Raw genomic sequence first — 13,174 nt, forward strand, 5'->3', positions numbered from 1 at the left:
GTTCCTGCAACAAGCATCAGGGACCTAAAAAACATTCTTATTAATCCATGTTAGTTATTCGCCCACCCCAGCAATCCTCCACATAATCCTCCTGACCGTCTCCTCACATAAGCCTCTTTCCCATGATTCCCTCTTTATCTTTCTGCCTGTCCCCACCAAAGGACCCTTTATGGTTTTCCATTCCCAGGTCCTCTGAGTTAAACATAGACCTGAAAATGTGATGGGAGGTAGTGTACAAGGGAGAACTCGGCTGTTTGTCCTTCTGGGTCCGGCTTACCTCACTTGATATAGTGGTTTCCAGTCCTACACAGTTACCTCCAAATTTCATTTTTCATTACAGCTAATAATATTTCATTATACACAGGTACCGCATTTTTACTGTCCATTCATCCACTGATGGACATCTAATCTGTTTCTATGTCCTACCTATTGAGAATAGAGCCACAATGAACATGGATAAGTGTGAGTTCTTGTATTAGGAAGTAGAGTCCTTTGGGTATACAGCCTACCTGTGGGTTTTTAAAAACACAGAAAAATTGAATAACTCCTGTTTTCGAACTTGGTTTGTTTTTGTTTTAATTTTATGTGCACTGATGTTTTGACTGCATGTATGTCTATGTGGGGGTAGGATCTCTGGAACTGGAGTTACAGACAGTTATTAGCTGCCATGTGGATGCTGGGAATGGAACCTGGGTCCTTTGGAAGAGTAGCCAGTGTTTTTGCTGAGCCATCTCTCCAGCCCCATCTTTTTGGTTTTTTGTTTTTTGGTTTTTTTGAGACAGGATCTTACTAGGTAGCTGTCAGTAGTCTCCCATTGGAACAGCACTGAGAGGGAGAAGAAGGCAGTTTTACAGGGAGAGCTTTACAGAGACAGACTGAAGAAAGAACAAGCTAGACACAGGAAAGGCATTAGGAGCCAGAAGATGAGAACGAGCCAGATTAGAAAAAGATTGCTAGAGCTAGTTTGAGGCCAACCAGAGCGACTTAGAGTCCAAGAGAAAATCCACATTGAATCAGTCAGTTGGGAAAGAAGATTGAGCCAGAACAGCTGAGGTGAACCAGCCAGGCAGAGATCAGAAAGAACAAGAAAGGGTAAGCTTATTTAGCAATAAGTCTCAGAGGCTGAAAACATCCTAAGCCTAGATAAGATTGTACAGAAACTAGAAGATTCCACAACTAGGCCTAGGTTAGCTGACAGAGGCAGTAAGCCATGGTGAATACAATTACATCAGAAGAATAAAAGTTAATTTTATAGATTTGCACCACTCTTTCTGCTGCCTTCCAAATTGAAAAAGAATGAAGGTCTGTCTACAACCTACACCATAGTCCAGGGATCTGATGGAAAAGACAAAATTAGTGGCTGTTTAGAGTTCTGTAAAAAACAAAACAACAACAACAACAAAAAAAAAACCAAAAAACAAAAAACCATGATGACCAGGCAAAGAACAGCTGTGTGACAGGCAGACTGTTTTTCTCCTGTTTCCTAAGAGAAGGAGGTGACTCAGTGTCTGAAGGAAGAAACCCTAACCATAATTCGTTAAAGAAGCTGAGATAGAATCTAACTAGAGTTCAAATGAGCTATCATAATTTGCCCTGGAAGGAAACTCTCAGGTTTCTGCAGTGTTTTTCAAAGGTTTTGCACACTAGTCACAAGCTTCTTCATAAATAGCCACATGATAGTGATGGTCCATAGCACGTTAATTTGCATTTGCTTAGGATTTTTCTCTTGTGACACTTTACATTAAAAAAACAAACAAACAAACAAAAAACAAAAAAATCCCAAATACTCAAAAGCAAAACAAAAGCCCCTAAAAACCAAAACCAAAAAAATATCAGGCTATTTGTGAGTACCACATGCACCATGCTTGCTGAATTCTTTTTGCTTTGAAAATACTGTGTGAAGGGGCTAGAGAGATGGCTCGGCAGTTAAGAGTACTGACTGCTTATCCAGAGGACCCAGCACCTACATGACAGTCATAACAATCTGTAACACGAGTTTCAGGGGGTCTGGCACACACACACACACGTACATACACTCACGAAGGCAAAACAGCAATGCACATTAAAGAAATACCATATGGAATTCCCTGCCCAGCTTGAGTGGTTTGCAACCCCTTCACACACACACACACACACACACACACACACACACACACACACACACATCAACCCATGCTCTTCCAAGTGCAGGCTGAAACATGGTTGCTTCTACAATTATCTTTCTTATCAGATTAAAGCTAGAGCTTTCTCCTGCACTGCTCCACTTGTCTCACACAGCAGCTGTGACTCCCTAGAATCTTATTTCTCTGTTTGTAAACAATTTCGGGTCAAAAATATGCAAATTGCTTTGTTTTCTGATCTCCTTTGAGGATCTAAAACAGTTTACTGTATAGGTGCTAAGAAGTGATCAGTGAAAGTGTTGCAGACCTGTACAAACTAGTCTGTGAGGCGCAGTGGATCCTGAGGTTAACTGAAACCACGAGTGGGAGGTTCTCCGTTTAAAAACAAACAAACAAACCACAAAGGCAGCCAGGCAGTGGTGGTGCAGTCCTTTGATTCCAGCACTTGGGAGGCAGAGGTAGGTGGCTCTCTGAGATCGAAGCTAGCCTGATCTACAGAGTGAGTTCCAGCAAGCCAGAACTACACCAAGAAACCCTGTCTGAAAACACCTAAAACAAAACAAAACAAAAAGCACAATCGACTTCCAAAACCATATAAAACTACTTTGTAGATAGCCTCTCACTAGAGACTTGAATCTAACTGCAGATTTCTTTTTTTTTTTACTTAAACTAATAAAATTTATTTTAAAATATGTCAATAAGGATTGACATTTTAAGTCATCAAAATAATTTATAATAAATGATTCTTAAATAGAACAAAAGGAAGCAAATTCACCCAAGAGGAGTAGACGGCAGGAAATAATCAAACTCAGGGGCGAAATCAACCAAGTGGAAACAAGAAAAACTATTCAAAGAATCAACCAATCAAGGAGCTGGTTCTTTGAGAAAATCAACAAGATAGATAAACCCTTAGCCAGACTCACTAGAGGGCACAGGGAAAGCATCCTAATTAACAAAATCAGAAATGAAAAAGGAGACATAACAACAGATCCTGAAGACATCCAAAACACCATCAGATCCTTCTACCAAAGGCTATACTCAACAAAACTGGAGAACCTGGATGAAATGGACAAGTTCCTAGACAGATACCAGGTACCAAAGTTGAATCAAGATCAGGTTAATGATCTAAACAGCCCTATATCCCCCAAAGAAATAGAAGCAGTCATTAATAGTCTCCCAACTAAAAAAAGCCCAGGACCAGATGGGTTTAGTGCAGAGTTCTATCAGACCTTCAAAGAAGATCTAATCCCAGTTCTTCACAAACTATTCCACAAAATAGAAACAGAAGGTACTCTACCCAACTCATTCTATGAAGCCACAATTACTCTGATACCTAAACCACAAAAAGACCCAACAGAGATAGAAAACTTCAGACCAATATCCCTTATGAATATTGATGCAAAAATCCTCAATAAAGTTCTTGCTAACCGAATCCAAGACCACACCAAAACAATCATCCATCCTGACCAAGTAGGTTTCATCCCAGGGATGCAGGGATGGTTCAATATACGGAAATCCATCAACGTAATCCAGTATATAAACAAACTCAAAGACAAAAACCACATGGTCATCTCGTTAGATGCGGAAAAAGCATTTGACAAGATCCAACACCCATTCATGATAAAAGTCTTGGAAAGATCAGGAATTCAAGGCCCATACCTAAACATGATAAAAGCAATCTCCAGCAAACCAGTAGCCAACATCAAAGTAAATGGTGAGAAGCTTGAAGCAATCCCTCTAAAATCAGGGACTAGACAAGGCTGTCCACTTTCTCCATACCTATTCAACATTGTACTTGAAGTCCTAGCCAGAGCAATTCGACAACAAAAGGAGATCAAAGGGATACAAATTGGAAAAGATGAAGTCAAAATATCACTCTTTGCAGATGATATGATAGTATATATAAGTGACCCTAAAAATTCCACCAGAGAACTCCTAAGCCTGATAAACAGCTTCGGTGAAGTAGCTGGATATAAAATTAACTCAAACAAATCAATGGCCTTTCTCTACACAAAGAATAAACAGGCTGAGAAAGAAATTAGGGAAACAACACCCTTCTCAATAGTCACAAATAATATAAAATATCTTGGCGTGACTCTAACTAAGGAAGTGAAAGATCTGTATAATAAAAACTTCAAGTCTCTGAAGAAAGAAATTCTAGAAGATCTCAGAAGATGGAAAGATCTCCCATGCTCATGGATTGGCAGGATCAACATTGTAAAAATGGCTATCTTGCCAAAAGCAATCTACAGATTCAATGCAATCCCCATCAAAATTCCAAATCAATTCTTCAACGAATTAGAAAGTGCAATCTGCAAATTCATCTGGAATAACAAAAAACCTAGGATAGCAAAAACTCTTCTCAAGGATAAAAGAACCTCTGGTGGAATCACCATGCCGGACCTAAAGCTCTACTACAGAGCAATTGTGATAAAAACTGCATGGTACTGGTATAGTGACAGACAAATAGACCAATGGAATAGAATTGAAGACCCAGAAATGAACCCACACACCTACGGTCACTTGATCTTCGACAAGGGAGCTAAAAACATCCAGTGGAAGAAAGACAGCATTTTCAACAAATGGTGCTGGCACAACTGGTTGTTAACATGTAGAAGAATGCGAATCGATCCATTCCTATCTCCTTGTACTAAGGTCAAGTCTAAGTGGATCAAGGAACTTCACATAAAACCAGAGACACTGAAACTTATAGAGGAGAAAGTGGGGAAAAGCCTTGAAGATATGGGCACAGGGGAAAAATTCCTGAATAGAACAGTAATGGCTTGTGCTGTAAGATCGAGAATTGACAAGTGGGACCTCATGAAACTACAAAGCTTCTGCAAGGCTAAAGACAACATCAATAAGACAAAAAATCCACCAACAGATTGGGAAAGGATCTTCACCTATCCTAAATCAGATAAGGGACTAATATCCAATATATATAAAGAACTCAAGAAGGTGGACTCCAGAAAGTCAAATAACCCCATTAAAAAATGGGGCTCAGAACTGAACAAAGAATTCTCACCTGAGGAATACCGAATGGCAGAGAAGCACCTGAAAAAATGTTCAACATCCTTAATCATCAGGGAAATGCAAATCAAAACAACCCTGAGATTCCACCTCACACCAGTCAGAATGGCTAAGATCAAAAATTCAGGTGACAGCAGATGCTGGCGAGGATGTGGAGAAAGAGGAACACTTCTCCATTGTTGGTGGGATTGCAAGCTTGTACAAACACTCTGGAAATCAGTCTGGCGGTTCCTCAGAAAATTGGACATAGTACTACCGGAGGATCCAGCAATACCTCTCCTGGGCATATATCCAGAAGATGTCCCAACCGGTAAAAAGGACACATGCTCCACTATGTTCATAGCAGCCCTATTTATAATAGCCAGAAGCTGGAAAGAACCCAGATGTCCCTCAACAGAGGAATGGATACAGAAATTATGGTACATTTACACAATGGAGTACTACTCAGCTATTAAAAAGAATGAATTTATGAAATTCCTAGCTAAATGGATGGATCTGGAGGGCATCATCTTGAGTGAAGTAACACAATCACAAAAGAACTCACACAATATGTATTCACTGATAAGTGGATATTAGCCCAAAACTTAGGATACCCAAGATATAAGATACAATTTACTAAACGCATGAAACTCAAGAAAAATGAAGACCAAAGTGTGGACACTGTGCACCTTCTTAGAATTGGGAACAAAACACCCAGGGAAGGAGTTACAGAGACAAAGTTCGTAACTGTGATGAAAGGATGGACAATTTAGAGACTGTTGTATCCAGGGATCCATCCCATAATCAGCTTCTAAACGCTGACACCATTGCATACACTAGCAAGATTTTGCTGAAAGGACCCAAATATAGCTGTCTCTTGTGAGACGATGCCGGGGCCTAGCAAACACAGGAGTGGATGTTCACAGTCAGCTATTGGATGTATCACAGGGCTCCCAATGGAGAAGCTAGAGAAAGTAACCAAGGAGCTAAAGGGATCTGCAACCCTATTGTTGGAACAACATGATGTACTAACCAGAACCCCGGAGCTCTTGTCTCTAGAGGCATATGTATGGAAAGATGGCCTAGTCGGCCATCAATGGAAAGAGAGGCCCATTGAACTTGCAAACTTTATATGCCCCAATATAGGGGAATGCCAGGGCCAAAAGAATGGGAATGGGTGGGTAGGGAAGTGGGGGGCGCTATGGGGGACTTTTGGGATAGCATTGGAAATGTAATTGAGGAAAATATGTAATAAAAATATTAAAAATTAAAAATATATATATACATAATATCTTCTGAAACTAAAAGTAATATGCACTCAACCAGTTTTTAAAATCTATTTGGAACATTAAACATAATAGAAGTAGAAAAATAATCTCTTATGAAGTCCTCTATGAAAGGAAATTGTGCCAGGCAGGGGTGGCACAGTCCTTTAATCCCAACACTTGGGAGGCAGAAGCAGGTGGATTTCTGAATTCGAGGACAGCCAGGACAGAGTGAGTTCCAGGACAGCCAGGGCTATACAGAGAAACCCGGTCTCAAACAACTAAATAAATAAATAAATAAATAAATAAATAAATAAATAAGGAAATTGTGACAGGTTCCTGAATTAGACAGAAACCGTTTCATCTCCAAGGGAGAACACATAGTGCAACTGTGGCTTCATAGAATGAATTGGGTAGTGTGTCTTCTGTTTGTACTTTGTAGAATAGTCAGGAACCCAGAACAGCTGTGGTTGCCTGTGCACGATGAAGTACTGCAACTATTCAATACTGCAAGGTAGACAGAGAAGGCTCACAGGGCTTCCACTTGTAAAATAAGAAATTTCTGAGGAAATTCTGAAGAACATCTTCAGGTTCCATATCACCAATGCTGTGAGTCTCAGCTAAGATCACCCTTATTGATTCTTGGGTCCTGCACATCCTAGAGATGCCACCCTCCTCCCAACCCTGCCCCTTGTAGATTTCCATTCATTCTCATGGTCATCTGGCCATATCTTCCACCTAGCAGCTGACTCAGACAGATGCAAACACCCACAGCCAATCAGTGGATGGAGCTTAGGAACTCTTAGGAAGAAGAGTTGAGGAAGTATTGAACACCAAGAAGGGGATAGGAACTCCACAGGAAAACCAACAGAGTCAACTAACCAGGATGCTTGAGGTTCTTAGAGACTGAACAATCAACTAAAAAGAATACACAGGATGAACCTAGGCCTCCAGCACATATACCAGATATGGAGCTCTGCTTTCAGGTAGGTGCTGAACAACTGGAGCAGGAGCTATCCCAAAAGTTGTTGCCTGTCTGTGGGACATGTTCTTCTAGCTGGGCTGCCTTCTCTAGCCTCAGTAGGAGAGGATACAACTAGCTCTGCAGAGACTCAATGTGCCAGGGTTAGAGGGATACGGGGGGGGGGCGTCTCTCACCCTTCCAGAGGAGAAAGGGGGAGAGAGGAAGAGAGAAGGGAGGGATCATAGGATGGGGTGACTGGGAGTGGAGGCATTGATCAGGATGTAAAGTGAATAAATAGAATACACACACACACACACACACACACACACACATATATATACACATACATACATATTTGGCCTTGGTTCCTGAAAACTCTGAGGAGTATATGACAAAGATAAGGCAAATCCACCTATACTTGAGCTTGACTTAAGGTCAGTTTTGGATGTGTTGAGTCAACCACAATACTAAAGGCACATTGCCACAGGAAGCAACAGTGTTTGAGAGTTTGGGAATTTTCACTCCCACTTCTGCTCCACAAGAAGAAGAATGAGAAGAAGAAGAAGAAGGAGAAGGAGAAGGAGAAGGAGAAGGAGAAGGAGAAGGAGAAGGAGAAGGAGAAGGAGAAGGAGAAGGAGAAGGAGAAGGAGAAGGAGAAGGAGAAGGAGAAGGAGAAGGAGAAGGAGAGGAGAAGAAGGAGGAGGAGGAGGAGGAGGAGGAGGAGGAGAAGAAGGGCTGTCACTCAAGTAGATTGCTGGTGGTTAATGTTATACTCACCCAGGCCCACCTAAATAAGCCTTCATAAGACCTCCCCACCCCCAAAGTATGGGGCTGGAGGGATTTTCCTATTTGTAAACACGCCAAGAAAATAGAGTGTCCCAAGAGACTCTGGCTGGGGAGTCTGGTGAATCTCATACTGGCCTTCCTCTGGTTGTTAGCTGTGTCCATCAAAACACTGTAATTAGTGGACAAAAGCACACTCAAGTGTTCACCTGAGTCAATCTAGCAAACTTAACTCAACTGAGCACAGGAGGGTATTGTAGAAGCCTCCAAATTACAGCCAGTTAGAAATACAGATTCCAACTTGAGACTTGTGACCAATAGTGTAAGTGAAGCAGATAACAGCTTCTCTGTTTTGCCAAAAATTCTTGTATTTTCTTTTGAAATAAAATGCTAGCAAAAAAATAACACATGCACACACACACACAAATGAAATTGCAGGAAAATTAATAGAACTATAAATACTCAGATTAACTTAATTTAGCAGTCTTATAAAGAAAATTAATGGGAATTTTTTCTCACCTGTGTTTTTTTATAACTGTATAAGCTCATGTATGTACTAGTGAGGTTAAATGAGAAGAAAAATTGTCTGGAAATAAATGAGATGGCAGTTGGTTATATGAGGTATGCACCAAGGACATCATATGCTCACATAAATGTGACTTTGTGTATAGACCTATACAAGGATAATAAATTGTTAAATAAAATTCATAAGACTCATCATGGATTCCAATCAGCCAGGCAAAAAGCAAAATGGAGTCATGCATGCTAAGATCCCAAAGGGACATGATGAAGTTGTTCACCTGACTTTGTAAAAACTCAGGACTCAAAAGAGAAGAAATATCTGAAAGGGGCCAAATTGATTTGACAGAGTAATAAGGTTCATTCTTCCTTAATTCTGCCACAGAAGGGATCACCTGGGATGTAACTCAAAGATAGCACACACCTGCCTGCCATGTAAAAGTATTGACTGCCAACACAAAAGCAAAATGTATGAACTTTCCAAAAATGCATATGGAAAACGGATAGTGTTTTAACTGAATCACTGAAAAGTTTAAGTTCAAAAGCATTGCAGAACTGAGCAAATGTCTCAGAACTAAGCTGGCATGATGAATCATGGCTTGCACTCAGGAGGCTGAGGCAAGAGGATTGCCATGAATTGGAGGCTAGCCTGAGCTACAGTGTGTGCTTAGATGAGCTTAGACTACAAAGAGAGGCCTTGTCTATAGGAACTCTCAGGTTTGGGCATGGCAGAGCACGTGTTTAATCCCAGCACTCAGGAAACATCAGCAGGTGGATCTCTGTGTGCTTGAGATCAGCCGGCTCTACACGGTGAGTTTTAGGACAGTGGGGGCTAGCATGGTGAAAGCCTCTCTCACAAATAAATCTCAGAACATTCAGAACAAGCAAAGTCTGGATCATGGAGAGCAACATTCGTTTTTTTACAAAATTTCTTCTTTAATGGCAGACTGGATCGCACTCCAGATCCTGGCTCTAAGTGATTCCTCAGAATTCCCAAACAAAATTCAGCAGCTTAATAAATAAATGGATACCTAAATAAATAAAATGAAGGGTAGATTATGACTCAGTAATAGATTGCTTGATTAACATGAGTGAAGCCCTAAGTTCCAGTCCCTATCCCCCTCTTCACCCTCCTCTCCCCCTCCCTCCCACTCTCTTCATCCCTCCTCTCTAACAGACACACACACACACACACACACACACACACACACAAGCCAAGACTAATTTTTTAAAGAAGGTCTCAGATTGTAGCCCAGCTGACCTTAAACTTTAAATCAGCTCACGAAATGCTGAAATTACAGGTGTGTGTTGCCACACCCAACCAGAAGTTTGCCTTAAAGGCATATGTGTGCTAGTGTGACCAGTGAGATGGGTAAGCAGGTAAAGGTGTTTGCCCTCAACCTGACAACTGAGTTCAATCCCTCATTCCCAGGACCCACACGACAAAAGGAGAAAACTTCCCCCTAACCCCCCAGGTTGATGTCTAACCTCCACCTATGCGCAACATGACCCACAAGCCCCATTCCCCAGTTGCACACACTATATACATATATATATATATATATATATATATATATATATATACATACATATGGTTCCTATATGAGCGAAAAACAATAATTGTCACTCTTTTCCACCATCACCGTCTTTTATCCTGCCCTTTCTCAAGTTCCCTCTGATTTTCATGGCTCTTTAATGTTTGACAGCCACCGGACCCAGAAACAGACTCTTAGGACATTAGCACTATGAAATTGCACATACCTCCTTCCCCGGAGTAGATCAGTCTAACAGCAATCAAGATTCCAAATCACTGGTGTGAGTAGGAATAGCATAGAGCTCAGGAGAAATCAGTCTCCACCTATCCCATTCCTAGAGAGAAATTTCTCAGGGGTGGGTTTGAATCCCAAGGGCCAATCACAGAGCTGGGTGGGGAGTCAATCACCTTTAAGACTGCCTTCCTACACTGGCAGCACTGTGAGACTGAGTGAATGCTGGTGTGGTGGAGAGGTGAGCACTAATCTAGCAGTTTACTCTTCTTTTAATTGTCTCTCTGATAAAGCTCCCTTTTCTTTAAATGTTTGCTTGTCTTGCCAGGGAGAATGATGGAGTGTGGGGTCTACACTCAAATTTCAATCTTTGAAACAGAGTCAAATGTAGCCCATGCTGACTGGTCTTCAATATGCCCTACAGCTAAAGATGCCTTTGAACTGGTGATCCTCCTGTCTCTACCTTTGGACTGCTGGGGTTACAGACTTGTGCCTGTACTGAATTTATGTAGTGGTTTGTGCATACTAGGCAAGCAATCAAAAGAATGAACCACATGCCCAGACCTCAGATTTTTGACGTAGAGAAGCCCTCCCCAATGACCCCTTCAAGAACTTACAATAGCTTTTCTTCTACTTGAACCCAAGTCCACAATAAAGCCAATGGTTCAGAGACTCAGAGGCAAGTGTAGTTTGGTTGTGAGAACAGGCAAGAGTTTGGTGTCAGAGTGCCTTTCTGTTCTCTGAGGGTATGTAGAACACAGAGATGCAGGCAGTTGCAACACCTGAGCCTCCCAGGTGCTGTGCATAGCTTTGGTGTCAGAGTGCCTTTCTGTTCTCTGAGGGTATGTAGAACACAGAGATGCAGGCAGTTGCAACACCTGAGCCTCCCAGGTGCTGTGCATAGCTTTGGGTGGCGTCTAGAAGATGCTGTGGATTTTGTTCTGAGAGCCCCATCTCCGTCTTCTTTTTGGGGGACAGGGTCTTGTGCTATAGTCCAGGCTAGCCTCTTGAAAACCAAGCTTATAGACATGGCCCACAATGCCTGGCTAGTCATCTCCCTTTAACAGCGTCCATCACATTTTGTCCATGGGCATGATATAACATTTTAAGGTAATTTTAATTCAGCGTCAGAATTAAGTCTTCAGTGATGATCTGTCCCAGTTGTTGCCTGCATGGGATTTACAGTTGTCTCCTAGATTCGTTTGCTCATCCTGTGCCATTCACGGTTTCGAGACCAGGTATTTTTAAGTACCTCCTTAAACACTCACATTCCTTTATGAAACTGTAACTTTCCACTTAACCTGTATGAATCTGGCTCACTTGTGTACAGCAGACAGTGGCGAGCATGGTCTAGCAGCAGTTGTCATTTATCTAGCTACCCCAGAACTATTCCTCAGGCAAGCACACTGAGCTGCACCACTTCCTCACAGCCTGTCAACAGCCAGTTAACACAGGGCAGAGGGAAGCAAGGGGTTTGGAAATCACAGCTGGGAGGTCTTGGTGAGCTTTCATGGTTGTACCATGTACCTCTGAGAGATGCGGACAGATACTCTTATAACCAGTACATATCACACAACCACCTTGCTTTTCTATGGTGATGTGGGGGATACTGTTTGGCATTACTGGCTCTTTATTTGATTTGGTCCTAGAGACCAAATCCAGAGTCTTGTGGTGTTCAACACATGACTCTACTCACTGAGGTACCTGTCCAGCACCTAAGTAGAATATTATTGCTAGCTGAGGCTTGCTTGCTTTCTTTTCAATTGTATGAATTGTACTGTCTACCCAGTCTACGTAGAGTCAATTGGAAATTTCATCGTCTGTATCATAGCCTTGTGGTCTCATAGCATCCTTTCTACTCACATTTTTTCAATTATCTTTTTACCTGCTAATTTAACAGAAAACCTCTAATTCTGTGGGTGTAGTTTGATTTTTTTTCCATTGATTTATTTACTTTACATCCAGATCACAGCTTTCCCTCCATTCTCCCTCCCCCTTTCCTCCCTCTCACCTCTATCTCTCCCTCCCTTAATCCTCAGAGAAGGATATGATCCCGTGGATATCAACCTGTGTGGGTATATCAATTTGCAGTAGAACTAGGTGCATCTTCTGTTGAGTCTAAACAAGGCAGCCCAGCTATGTGCAAGGGATCCAAGGGCAGGCCGCAGAGTCATAGACAACCCATGCTCAAGTTGTTAGGGGTCCAACCTGAAGACCAAGCTGAAAATCTGTTCCATATGTAGGTCTGTCTCCTGCATGCTCTTTGGTTGGTTGTTCAAGCTATGTGAGCCCCAGTGGACCAAGGTTAGTTGACTGTACATTTTCTTGTGGTGTCCAGGACCCCTCAGGTTCCCTCAATCCTTCATTTACACTTGCTTGATTAGAGTTCCACCAAGATATTTTATATTATCTGTGGCTATTGTGAAGGGTGTTGAAGGGTGGTGTGTTCCGGATTTATTTCTCAGCCCATTTATCATTTGTATACAGGAGGGCTGCAGGTCCTTTTATTAGTTAATTTAGTATCCATTATCAGCTGTAGGAATTCCCTGGTAGAATTTTGGGATCATTTATGTATACTAGCATATCACCTGAAAATAGCACATTTTCTTTACTCCTTCCTCTCTGCTTTATATCACCTTGATCTCCTTTTGTCGTTTTATTACTCTAGCTAAAATTTCAAGTACTATATTGAATAGACCTGGAGAAAGTGGGTAGCCTTGTCTTGTCACAGATTTTACTTTCATTCCT

Source organism: Mus caroli, unplaced genomic scaffold (assembly GCF_978045245.1).
Source record: "Mus caroli unplaced genomic scaffold, Mus_caroli_1 scaffold_8, whole genome shotgun sequence".
In the NCBI taxonomy this organism is placed as follows: domain Eukaryota; kingdom Metazoa; phylum Chordata; class Mammalia; order Rodentia; family Muridae; genus Mus; species Mus caroli.